Source organism: Pelodiscus sinensis, chromosome 16 (assembly GCF_049634645.1).
Source record: "Pelodiscus sinensis isolate JC-2024 chromosome 16, ASM4963464v1, whole genome shotgun sequence".
NCBI lineage: Eukaryota > Metazoa > Chordata > Testudines > Trionychidae > Pelodiscus > Pelodiscus sinensis.
In genome coordinates, this window is record NC_134726.1 from 18400602 (window position 1) to 18414692 (window position 14091).

The following is a 14091-nucleotide window of genomic DNA, read 5'->3' on the forward strand; positions in this document are numbered from 1 at the left end:
TGGCTGAGAAAAGCTTTTTTAGGGGCAAGATCATTGATATTTTGGATCACTGTGTCTGAAATCACATAGGGAAACTGAGAGCCCTGGAGATACTAAAAAGACAAGGGATTATCAAAGGGGTTATCACCTTTATTTATTTTTAGCAGTTTTACACAAAAGATCAGACAAATAAGTGCCTATAATTAGATTTTCAGTGCATTGCTTTGCGATGAATAACAAAAACCTGCTGCATTCCGATTTCTTGTCCCTAATAGCAGAATTAACACAGATAAGATAACAAACAAGATTTCTTGTTCTCTAAATATTTTCTAGGAGCATACTGAAGTGCTAATGTCATAATGAAGTAATTAGCAAAAGACACAGGCTCCCAGAGTGCATACCAAAAAAAGGATGGAAACGAACTATGTGCCAGACAGTATTTCAAACTATTTTAATTCTGTGGCACACAGGGAAGAGCCAAATTAAGAACAAGATCGGGGAGAGGGGGAGGGGCACAAGAAAGATAAGAGTTTAGCAGCATCTCAGAGCAAGTCTGAGATCATAACTCTGATTAAGCCATTTTCATTTACTCTTCCCCAATCCCATCCTAATCAGATAATGACAGATCCTCTGTCCAAGCATTCAAGCAGAGGACAGTCAAAATATAACAAGCCTGAAATCAATCTTGGCACATCAGGCCGCATCTAACATAGAGCTCAAACCATATAAGCTACAGCTTCCCTCTACTCAACTCTAGTGGCACTCAAATAAAGCAGCTGCAGTGCAGTTCCTTTCTTCAACTGAAAGCAGCAGAAAATTGTAGCTCAGGGTGGGCAAAAGAGCCTCCGCAGGCTGGATCCAGCCAGCCAAGTGGGTTGATCCAGCCCGCAGAGGCCCTGCTGCTTCCCCATCCCCAGGCCAATTAGGGCCTGGGGGTAGGGGGAAGTGCATGAAGTTCCCTGCAAGGAGCGCTCCTGGCAAGGTGGGAGGAGACTTTATGCGCTTCCCTGCCCCCAAGCTCTGATTGGCCTGGGAGCAGAAGGGGGAGCACACAAAGTCTCCTCCCACCGCCAGGGGTATGGGCACCTAGGGGGAATCCTGGGGCGGGGCCAAAGGCACTCCCCCACCCTCAGACCAATCATGGTCTGTGGGTGGGGAAGCAGGGAAGTATCCTGGCCCTGCCCCTTCCGCTTGAGGCCCCATCCCTTCTGGAGCGGCCCCGGGCCTCTTCAACAATTTCTGAAGTGGCCCCTGGCAAAAAAAATTTGCCCACCCCTGTTGTGACTGCTTTGCCTCCTCCCAGCCAGGAGTGGAGCAGCTTCGTCCAATGGTCTGGCTGCTGACCCGCCCATGTTGTGTCAGCAGGTGGCTGAGCTGGGGATGGCAGGTTGTAAGATATCTCCCCGAGCCCACCACACACACTCCAGAGTAGAGTGAACAGGTAGGTGGCTGGTTGGTTTACAAAGGTTGGAATTTAAAGAGGTCCCAATCTGATGTAGTAACAAAGCGAAGGAGGAGTTAAAGTGATGATATCACAAGCACTAAAGCAGGGAAAAGATTACGTAACTTCTCGGCTTGCCTGGTTCTGCCGGAAGAAGAACTGGGGAAAGAAAAGCAGCAAATTTGAGGAGAAAAAGACAAGGAGAAAAAAATGGGAGAAAGGGAAGAAAATAGCCCAAACACAAAATTCAGGCCTTTCCCTTGTGAGAATGAATTAAATATTTGCAGCATTCAAACAAAAGATTAATCCCAATAATTCAAAGACCAGAGAGTAATGAGTCACTACAGTCAATCGATGTGACTACACACAGTCCTCACCTAGAAGAAGACTTGAGTCTGTGAATATACTCGCAGAACAATTTTCTACCTGGCCAAGCACACACACAATTTACTATCCAAGCATTGCTTGGGTCTCGGGGAGTAACATGAATCATATGTCAAGAAAGACTGGGACTTTCAGAGGTACAGAAGGGAGTTGGATGATCAAACCTAGTTGAAATTCAGTGGCAGTTGGGCACCTAACTTCTTTAGGTGCAAATGAAATTTAATGTGGATAAGTGTAAAGTAATGCACATCGGGAAAAATAACCCCAACTATACGTACAGTATGATGGGGGCAAATTTGGCTACGACAAATCAGGAAAGAGATCTTGGAGTTATCATGGACAGTTCTCTGAAAACTTCCACACAGTGTGCAGTAGCAGTCAAAAAGGCAAATAGGATGCTAGGAATTATTAGGAAAGGGATAGAAAATAAGACCCAGAATATCTTACTGCCCCTGTATAAAACTATGGTACGCCCACATCTTGAATACTGTGTACAGATGTGGTCTCCTCACCTCAAAAAAGATATTTTGGCCTTGGAAAGGGTTCAGAAAAGGGCAACTAAAATGATTAGGGGTTTGGAACGGGTCCCATATGAGGAGAGATTAAAGCGACTGGGACTTTTCAGTTTAGAAAAGAGGAGACTGAGGGGGGATATGATAGAGGTATATAAAATCATGAGTGGTGTGGAGAGGGCAGATAAAGAAAAGTTATTTATTAGTTCCCTAAATAGAAGAACTAGAGGACACCAAATGAAGTTAATGGGTAGCAGGTTTAAAACAAATAAAAGAAAGTTCTTCTTCACACAGCATGTAGTCAACCTGTGGAACTCCTTGCCAGAGGAGGCTGTGAAGGCTAGGACTATAATAGAGTTTAAAGAGAAGCTAGATAATTTCATGGAGGTTAGGTCCATAAAAGGCTATTAGCCAGGGGATAAAATGGTGTCCTTGGCCTCTGTCTGTCAGAGGCTGGAGAGGGATGGCAGGAGACAAATCGCTTGATCATTGTCTTCGGTCCACCCTCTCTGGGGCACCTGCTGTTGGCCACTGTCAGTAGACAGGATACTGGGCTAGATGGTCCTTTGGTCTGACCCAGTACGGCTGTTCTTATGTTCTTTAGGTGCCTTTGCAAATCTCAGTGACTTTCCTCTAAATGTCTTCATTTTATTGGCACTGGCATTGTGAGAAGAGTAAAGATGGGAAATTTACCCACTGAATCTGAGCACCAGCTGAACCCACAGAGGGCATAGCCGATTTAATCTATTCACTTAGGTTACGGCTACACTGTAGCCTTCTTCCGGAAAAGCTTATGCAAATGACACGCTTCATTTGCATAATTAATTAGCAGCCGCTTTGAGCAAGAGGCTTTTGCACAAAAAAGAGCTGTGTAGAAGGCTCCTTTTTGTGCAAAACCCCTCTCTTGCGCAAGAGCCGTTCTTCCTGAAAAAATGAGGAAGAATGGCTCTTGCGCAAGAGGCGGTTTTTGCACAAAAAGGAGACATCTACACAGGTCTTTCTTGCGCAAAGCAGCTGCTAATTAATTATGTAAATGAAACGCAGCGATATTCTACGCCTCGCTTCATTTGCATAAGCTTTTCCAGAAGAAGGCTACAGTGTAGCTGTAGCTTTAGGGTGCATGTACACAGCAATTTCATTATTTCAAAATAAATTCGAAATAAAGGACAGCTTATTGCAATATCTGTAAACCTCATTCCACAAGGAATAACGCCTGTTCGGCACTTGCTATTTCGCAATAGCAGTAGTGTGGACACTCCACTGCTGCTATTTCAAAATAGCTGCTTCCCAGGGCCATTCAGGGTAATTACTCCCTAGTGCTTCCTGGGGATGTAAATCAAGGTAACACGTCTACATTGGGAAGCTGCCTCAGACTAATTTCAAGGCTTCCCTGTAGCGTAGATGTGCTATTTCGAAATAAGCTATTTCGGAGTATTTCTTCCGGAATAGCTTATTCTGAAATAAGTGTGCAGTGTAGACGTACCCACAGGGGCCTGACTGCTATCAGCCTTCATCGTGCAGACCTCTTATTGTAGTCAGTGCTTTCTGAAAGGGTTCATGTGCAAAAGATGTGCAGGATATGGTCACGAAGGCCTATTAAATCCTTAGGAGAAAAGTGCAAGTGAGAAATATTTGACAGGTGAATGCAGAAAATGCTAACTTATTCCAAAAGGGCTGGTAAAGCAGGACATGAAAACTGTGCTTTCTAAAGGACCAAATCCTAGTCCGAGTCATGTTTACAAGAGCTTTGCTATTTACTTCAGTAGGTCAAAGATTTAAATGTAACTGAGCACTGGAGGAATATAGTGTCATTGCTACCTATCTCTGACAGTGGAAACCAACCTTCCAAGTCATCCTATGATCATGCTTCTTTAAAAATTTTCCAAATTCTAAAAACTCTAATATGATTAAGAGTCCTGCTCTGGTGTAAATTAGGTCACTGATTAGATAATAGCCCAAGGATTTTTCTGCTTTGTCACCCAACGATTAAGAAAAAGTTCATGTTTCCCTTCCTTACTGTGCCTAAAAACAAGTGTAGAGAAAAGTCCCAGGCACCTCACGGATACACAGAGAAAGTGCAGGTCAGTCTCTACTGAACTGGATGCTCTTTTGTCACTTCTGCCGCTTTTCATATGTGAACTGATTGCTGCTATTGATTCTGGAAGAGTTTTGGTGTGAAGATAATTACTGCCTTGAGTTGTTGCAACTTAGAGACACATTGCACTCTGCATGAGGCTACCCCTGAAAAGTACCCAGAAACTTCACTTAGTACAGAATGCATTTATCCAAGAGCTGGATTTGGTCTATAGTCAAGAGTTATTGTGTAAGGCTGCTCATGTTAAGCTTTCTCACTGCACCCTATACACGTGAAACGTATGGGAAGGTAGATTACAGATTATTAGGACTCAGATTAACCTACTTTTCTCCCCCACAAAGACATTTATTTAACTCCCTCCCAAGTGGTTTTTTTCTTTCTGCTATTCATGAGCCCTTGATCTCCCACCTGTGCAAGGCATCCCAGTTCACCCAAGCAGGCAGCCAGTGGTCAGCCCTTGGCTGTGTGCTGTCACTTGTTTCTCCTAGGCTATGTCTACACTACGAGTTTTCTCAGAAAAAATATGCTAATGAGGGACTCATTTGCATGAATCATGATCTCATTTGCATATTTTCTGCCAATCCATTATTGCAGTGGTCCCCAACCTTTTGGGGCTGCAAGGCACCTGGAGGCGGCACCACGCATGCGCCGCACACCCGGGGCGGGGGCTGCGCATGCACTGTGTACCTGTGGGCGGCACCATGCATGCGCCACATGCCCGGGGTAGCATCACGCATGTACTGCATGCCCGGGGTGGGTGCTGCGTTTGCACCAGGTACCTGAGGCCCGGGGCGCAAGAATGGCTCAAGCCAGCCCTGATCACTAGGGCGTTGGGGACCACTGCATTATTGTAATGGGTTTTTTGCGTAAAAACAAGCAGTGTGGACGGTTTCTTTTTGCACAAAAAACCCTTTCTCCGCAAGATCCTTATGCCCCAAAAAAGGAGATTTACCGATCTTGTGGAAAAAGGGGTATTTGCGCAAAAAGAAAACGTCCACACTGCTTGTTTTTGCACAAAAACGGATTGGCAGAAAATATGCAAATGAGAGCACAACTCATGCAAATGAGTCCCTCATTAGCATATGCTTTGCCGAGAAAACTCAGTGTAGATGAAGCCCTAGTGAGACCAATTGCTCATTTCAAGCATCATGTGACCCCAAGACCTTGGCCCCTAGATCCTACCTTAAACCATCCCTACAACTGGGATCTAAAACAAATCAAATTTATATTTGAACACTGGTCTTGCCACAGTACTATATGTACAGTTATACACAGTGAGATGCTGCGGGGCTTTTGCTAGAAACCCTCACGTCCAAGGGAAGAGAGAGCTGGGCAGTTGTGATAGAATCTCCCCCATTCTGGTTGCTGCTATATCAGCCCTCAGGAGATGACTCTCTGTAGCTCACAAAATGTTTTTGAAGTGTGACTGTTTTGCCTTTGGAATACACCAACCAGCAATATAAAGGGGTGTGTGTAAGTGTGCATGCACACAGAAAATAGATTTGTACACAAACACACATGCACATGAACCCCCTACTTTCTCAGGTGAGGGTGTGCTTCCTTCTTTCTCTCAAACCCCAACTCATCTCTGTGTGGTCTTCATTAGAATCATAGAATCACAGGGCTGGAAGAGTTCCCAGGGGGCCACCAAGCCCAGCCCCCCACCCAATGCAGGACCAGCCCCAACTAAATCATCCCAGCCAGGGCTTTGTCAAGCCGAGACTTAAAAGCCTCTAGGGATGGAGATTCCACCACCTTCCTAAGTAACCCATTCCAGTGCTTCACCACCCTCCTAGTGAAATAGTTTTTCCTAATATCCAACCTAGCCCTCCCCCACCTGTAACTTGAGACATTACTCCTTGTTGTGCCATCCGCTACTACTGAGAACAGCCTCTCTCCATCCTCTTTGGGACCTTCGTTCAGGAAGTTGAAGGCTGCTATTAAATCCCCTCTCACTCTTCTCTTCTGCAGACTAAATAAGACCAAATCCCTCAGCCTCTCTTCATATGCCATGTGCTCCAGCCCCCTAATCATTTTGGTTGCCCTCTGCTGGACCCTCTCCAATGCATCCACATCCTTTCTGTAGTGGGAGCCACAGAACTGGACGCAATACTCCAGATGTGGCCTCACTAGAGCTGAATAAAGGGGAATAATCACTTCTCTAGATCTGCTGGCAATGCTACTCCTAATGCATCCTAATGTGCCATTAGCCTTACAAGAGCACACTGTTGACTCATATCCAGCTTCTCATCCACTGTAATTGCCAGGTCCTTTTCTACTGAACTGTCTACCTAGTCAGTCGGTCCCCGGCCTGTAACAATGCTTTGGATTCTTCCACCCCAAGTGCAGGACTCTGCACTTGTCCTTGCTGAATCTCATTAGATTCCTTTGGGCCAATCTTCCAATCTCTCAAAGTCACTCTGGACCCTATCCCTGCCCTCCAATTTATCTACCTCTCTCCCTAGCTTAGTGTCATCCACAAACTTGCTGAGGATGCAATCCATCCCCATTCATTCATTGCCCTTCCCCACCTCATTTCAAATGACAGAATTTGACCACTGTGCGTTACAACAAATATATAGAGTATATAGCTCTTGGAGAAAAGGATAAACATTTCCAGTAAATGCACTTAATTAAAACTTTGCTGACCAAGTGGTGTGCCTCCCTACTCTTGGCTAAAAGAGATTATTTTTGTTTAAATGGGAAAGCAATTGTTCATTGCTCCTCTTTTTTACAGCACATGCATCACAGTACAAAAAGGCTTACCACAGGTTGGGGGGAAATATGTGTTAGAATATCATCTGCCTATCACCACTTGCACAATATTACTTCCATAAACAAGCCCAGTCCTGATAAGGAGTATCAGAGCAGAGAACACAGCAAATAACCAACTGTTTGGCCCAAATGAATCATAGAATCATAGGGTTGGAAGAGACCTCAGGAGGTCACCGAGTTCAAACCTCCGCCCAAAGCAGGACCAAGCTGAACTAAATCTTCCCAGCCAGGGCTTAAAAAACTCTAGGGATGGAGATTCCACCACCTTCCTAGGTAACCTATTCCAATGCTTCACCACCCTTCTAGTAAAATAGTTTTTCCTAATGTCCAACCTAGACTTCCCCCACTGCAACTTGAGACCATTGATCCTCGTTCTGCCATCTGTCACTACTGAGAACAGCCTCTCTCCATCCTCTTTGGAACCGCTTTTCAGGTAGCTGAAGGCTGCTTTTGAATCCCCCCATACTTTTCTCTTCTGAAGACTAAATAAGCCCAAATCTCTCAGCCTCTCCTCATAAGTCATGTGTTCCAGCCCCCTAATCATTTTTTGTTACCTTTCACTGGACTCTCTCCAATGCGTCCTTTCTGTAACAGGGCCCCCAGACTTAGATGCAATACTCCAAGATGTGGCCTACCAGTGCCAAATAAAGGGGAATAATCACTTTCCTAGATCTGCTGGCAATGCTCCACTAATGTACCCCACTATGCCATTAGCCTCCTTGGCTACAAGGGCACACTGTTGACCCCATATCCAGCGTCTTATCTGCTGTAATCTCAGGTCTTTTTTTGCAGAACTGCTGCTTAGCCAGTCGGTCCCCAGACTGTAACAATGCTTGGAATTCTTCTCTCCCAAGTGCAGGATTCTGTACTTGTCCTTGTTGAATCTCATCCGATTTCTTTTGGCCCAATCCTCCAATTTTTCTAGGTTACTCTGGACCCTATCCCTACCAATAATTTCTTGTGCTACGATAACAGCGTAGGAAGATCTTTCTTATCTCTTCTTTCCCTGGGAGTAGGAGCTAGAGGAGCCAGGAACTATTTCCACCCCAGTCCTCAAATGGATATGAACATAAAGAATATTCTTAACAGGAACTTCATGGTTCTGGAGTTGCACTTAACAGCCCACACCTGACATCAATTAAAGCACTAGCACAGCAATAGCCTGACTATTGCTAGGTGGGTATTACTGCACTCAAAAGGCAGGTGATACTGATGTCAGCAAAATCAAACATCGGGTGCTATGCTGCTTTGGAATTAACCCCCCAATATGTGAAATTTACTAGTCTCAACAGATCAAATTTCTGGAAGCATTCAGCAGTGTAATATAAGCATGAGACTCAGAACCAGGAGCTTCTGAGTGTTAATATGGCCTTTCAGACAGCCTTTGCCTGTGACCTTTAAGGAGACACAATCTTAGAATCTCCTGAACAATGAGGATATTACTATGCATGTTAATTAGTTAGTTAATTAGTTCAGCACTTGAAGCTATTAATTTATTTTAATGGTTTAATCATTGTAATGGTTTCATATGGTTCTCTCTTGTACTCTCTCCATTTAATGAAATTCTCAGTACTGAACAACTCAGCTTTCATATTTTTCTTTTAATTATCTTGCTTGCTTGGCAGACTTTCCAGGCTCACTGAATTGAAGTTATTACATAACTCAGATTGTGTAACTGACAACTAATGAAAGATGTCAAAGAAATCAGAATAATTGCTTTATCCCAAGTTATCATATACATTATGAATTGTAGAAAAAAGTTAATAGAGCAGTTTCTTGCCTATTTTAACTCCGCTTTCTGCAGAAGTGAATTTGCCTCAATGCTCTGGAATATGGATGTTTGTTCACTAGAATATATACAGCATGTGCTGAACTGGCATTTAATGAGAGCAATGAATCACAAAGGCTAAAGAAACTTTCCTTCCTTCCTTATAAATATGAACAGGTTTAAAGAAAAGCTAGCAGATACACAACTAACAGTGATAGTAATTTGTAAAGAGCTCTGGACGCACTGCATACATCCAGGCATGATGCTACCATATATGGTCATGTTCTTCTCAATACTAAGTGTTCCACAAAAATGTAATGATTACAAATTCAAAACAAATACCTTTTAGGGAATAACATGTCCATTGGAAATGTGATAATAAAAATCATTGTTTACATCCAAGTGCATACAGCCATAGCAGTGCCACTCAATCACTCCTTTAGCTTTCCAGTAGTTGATAATTCCAGTAATTCATACTTTGGGTTTCAGGCTTCAAGTTTAAAAGTGATGTGGATTCTTAGTAGTTCAGAATTTCAACACTTTAAAAAATACATTCTTAGGAGCGGATAGGTACTAGGAACTTTTGAAAAAGATATGTTTTTTTTTTTTAAAAAGTTTATCAACATTTTTGCAATAATATTTAACAAGGAAAAAAGCAAATCATGTTCACTGACTTTTGTATCCCAGATTTGAAGGGTCATATTCTGATTAATTAAAAAAGCTAAAATAAAAGTGAGATTTTTCTGGTGTACCAATAATGCTTTCTATACTGCCATCTACTGACTTTTTTCTTTATCCACATCACTTCTATTAGCAACTTGAGTTTATTGCTTAGTTTCTATCTTGGAGACAGAAGGGAAAAAAATCTTTGGACCTGTGCATATAAACTATACCAACAAGTGCAACTCACTAAAACCAGAAATCTGGTTTAGCAGTGCCTTCTCTTTATTCCTAATATGCTAACCGATGTTGCTATTTATTTAATAGTAAAGGGGATTATGCAAAGGCATTTTCTAAAGCTTTTCTTTCATATTTTAAAAGCTATTTTTACTGTATAATTAACCATAAAATTTGTAAAAGTTTATTGTATTTTAATAAAATATCTTAATATTGTATCAATTCAATTCAATGTTAAAATTACTGTTGTATATATTAGTACAGAACCTATTTAAAAAAAATCTTACTGCTAAACTACTACTACTACTTTTACTACAGCTTCTTTACTGGATACACATATAAAGTTAGTGTTTGTGCCTGACATCGTCCGAAAAAGATGCTATAGAATTGCAAAGTATTATTACATTACGTACAACATCTGCCATATATTTGTTTCTGGACATCTCTCTCTCTCTCTCTCTCTCTATATATATATATATATATGCAGCTATGGCCCTGATATAAAACATATTATGAATTTTTCATGCCACATGCAGATTTCTTTAAAGTTTCCAATGATCTTCCAGTGAATTTTAAACTGAATGCTGTTTGCAATATGCAAATCAGACATAAGCCAATCAAGCATGTTTTGTGAGTCTGCCACAATACAGTTTGTTAAGTGAAGCAACCAGTGTTTCTAATTTGAAAGTAATTCACAAATAAATTGCTTTTACCAAGGTACACTATACCTTAGACTGCTGAAGTAACTATGTTGGAAACATCTGTTCACTCCCACCCCCAGCTGGAGAGTCCCTTCAGTCACTGTAGTACTTACAGATATCCAATTAGGGAAGCAGAGAGTGAATTGGAGAGGCCGGAACCTGTACAGCTAACAGCTGGAACAGTCCAAATCCTCTCTGCCTTTGCAGCCTCTCTATATAGAGGAGGAGAATCTAGTCAATGGGGAGGGGCCCTAGAAACCACCTCCTGCTGGAAAATCCTCAATACCTGGGCTTCAAAAAAGAGAACAACAGAGAAGACCCTTGTTCTTGGAGGGCCCAGATCAGGGCTGGTGACTCTTCCCCCAGATCTTCCATTAAAATTAACACACACAGAAATCCAAACAGGATTATGACATAGCTGTACGTCCTTATTTTCTGACACCCAGATGCGCCAGTTGCGATCTAGGAGCTGCCTGAAATTAACAGGGTTTGTTTCTTTTTGCCACTTCACCTAATGGAACTCGATGAATGAGAGACTTAATCTAAACTATATAAACTATCTCCCCTTGTATATCTCCCAGCTGGAGTCTAGCAGAAGGGCAAAGCGAGATCACAGGGAGCCTGTAGTTATGATCCCATTACTTTTGCAGACTATCAGCTTGTTGATGAGGAGCTAAGATGGGTTTGGTATGAGTTGCTTGGGAGAGGAAGGTTATTCCCAACACAGCAGCGGTGCGGGGGTGGAGGTCTGTCTCTGTCTCTGTCTCTGTGTTTATGTAACATTTTGAGCATGGGACTGTTTTAAGCCTTTTCTGTCTCTGGGGAACAAAAAGGTTCTTTTTCCCAGCTTCCCTCCCACCCCAATTTTGCAGAAGTTGGTCTTGCTTTTTGCAGCTCATCCCAGTTCCTGAGAAAGTGTTGTAAATAACTTATCGATACCAAAATACTTCCCTCTGTCCGTAAAAGGAAGAAGAGGACTGTTAAATGGCTGTCAAGAATGGTCCCTAGGAAAAAACAGGAGGCAGTGGAAAACAGGAGGCAGGCACCAGCTGCTGAGGGAGTAGAGGACATTAAGGTGCTTGGAGCCAGCCTTTGGAGTGAATCTGGTAATTGTCAACTCCTCTGAAACCTTCAGTCCAAGCTGCACACCCCATCCCCCGACCCCCAGCAGCAAACAGTTTTGTTCAGCAAGACCAGTGCATGGGAGACATCCCAAAAAGGGAAAGCTAGGATCCTCCAGGAATTCCCATCAGCATACCGGATATGAAATACTGAAGCTATCCGCATACAGCAACAGACTAAATATGGTGCATAAATCTACCAGAGCCCAGTACTGGCTGAAATGGGGTCTATTTACTTCACAGAGTCCTCTCAGTTCCCTGAAATAACCCCCTTTTCTCTGGGAATGACAGATGAATCCCAGCCCAGACGGGGTCTTCCACGAAAATCCTCCAGGAAGGGAGGCAGGGCTGTTCACCTTTCAAATAATTAGGAAACCCAATGTTTCTTAGTATGATGAATAACAATTCATAGATTTCCAAGCCAGAAGGGACCACTGTGATCTCGTGGTCCAAGGGTCTGCAATCTATGGCTCTTGAGCCAAATATGGCTGCGTACAGAATCAAATATGGCTTTTCTGTTATTTCCAAAATACATGAAAGTTTTTAAATTAAAATGAAAAATTAATTCAAAATTTAAAAAATGCACAAATCCTCATATAGCTTGAATGCGTGCATGAACCTCACTTTGACCAGTTCTAATGTAAACTTCAAAGAAATCTGTGAAAACATGCAGCAACAGAAATCCCATTAAACAAGGTCTGTGAGGACAATGTTTCATTTATGCTATTATTAATCATCATGTCAATTATCAATAAAATTCAGGTGTATATTTTCAGTCAAGCAAATGGGCATTCTTATACTGACTCTTTGTTGACCACTGGTTCTGAATTTTGATGTAGTTTGGCTCTTTGGTTTAAAAAGATTGCCAACCCCTGTTCTAGTCTGACCTTCTGTGTCACACAAACCAACTCCCCCTACGATAATTCCTTTTGAATGGGAGCAGGGTTCTTTTCAATCACAATTTGATGTAAATATTGCCAATGATGGAGAATGCACCCAAATCCTGGTAAATGGTTCCATGGGCTAATTACCGACTGTTAAAAATGAGCATGTTATTTGCAGTCTGTTTGTCTAGCTCAGGAGCGGCCCGAGGTGGGTTGCGGCAGTTGGCGCCCCAAGCGGAAGGTGCGATCGGCGCCCCCGCCTGCACGGCCGTCAATGGCCATGACGTAATCACGGGGCACCCAGGCGCCCTCTGATGTCATGATCGGGTGCCCGGGCCGGTGGTGCCCTAGGCGACCGCCTAGCCTGCCTAGGCTCACGGGCCGCCCCAGTCTAGCTTCGACTTATAGCCATTGGATCATGTTACACCTCTCTCTGTTAGACTGAGTAGCTCATTGTTAAATTGTTCCCCATGTAGGTACTTATAGACTATGATCAATGTTTCCTAACACAATTATCATATTTGTAGCTCTTCTATGACCCCTCTCCAATTTTTCAACATCCATCTCAAATTGCAAAGACCAGAAGTGGGCATACTTTTCCAGTGAAGATTGCTCCAATGCCAAACACAAAAGTAAAACAATCTCTGTACTTCTATTTGAGATACTTCTGTTTATGCATTCATCCAAATATTGCACTAGCTCTTTTGGTCTACAGTGTCGCTCTGGTAAATCATGTTCAACTGATTATTCACAAGCATCCCCCAGATTTCTTTCAGAGGCACTTCTTTCCTGGATAAAGTCCCCCATCTTCATTCTTTGTTTACATTGAACTGAATAAAAATCATAATTTCCTTGTGCCCAGTTTTGCCACGGGTCCCGGATTACTCTGTATTAGTGAAATGTTATCTTCAGTATTTTCCATTGCCCCAATTTTTGTTTCATCTTCAATTTTTCCAGTGATGATTGTATGCTATCAGTCCATTGATAATGTTCACTAGAATATAAGAACATAAGGCATGCATGATAGGAAAGACCATACTTGGTCAGACTAAAGGTCCATCTAGCCCCATATCCTGTCTTCTGACTGGCCAATGCCAGAAGCCCCAGAGGGAGTGAACCCAGCAGGTAATCATCACGTGATCCCACTCCTGTCATCTGTTTCCAGCCCCTGAAAAACAGAGGCTAGGGCCACCATTTCTACCTATCTTTGCTAATAAGCATTGATGGACCTAACCTCCATTAATTTATCTAGTTATTTTTTTAACCCTGTTAAAATCCTGGTCTTCACCATCTCTTCTGGCAAGGAGTTCCACAGGTTGACTGTGCTGCATGAAGAAAAACTTCCTTTTGATTGTTTTAAACCAACTACGTATTAATTTCATTTGATGACCCCTAGTTCTTACAGGAACAAGTAAATAACTTTTCTTTATTCACTTTCTCCATACTTGTCATGATTTTATAGACCTCTATCATATTCCCCCTTAGTCTCCTCTTTTCTAAACTGAAAAATCCCAGTCTTTTTAATCTTTCTTCA

At 42.6% G+C, this 14091-nt stretch overlaps 1 protein-coding gene across 4 annotated transcripts in view; it reads right to left on the minus strand.

Annotated features, from left to right (window-relative positions):
• MYH11 (myosin heavy chain 11) overlaps positions 1-10808 on the minus strand; it is a 112213-nt gene extending 101405 nt beyond the window's left edge. For 3 of the 4 annotated variants that reach the window (XM_075899365.1, XM_006119591.4, XM_075899366.1), the window contains exon 1: positions 10666-10808. The gene's annotated coding sequence lies outside the window, so the exon portion shown is untranslated. Of the gene's footprint in view, positions 1-10579 lie in introns of all 4 variants that reach the window. The other variant, XM_075899364.1, reaches the window with a different exon arrangement.
• Positions 10809-14091: the final 3283 nt, after the last annotated feature.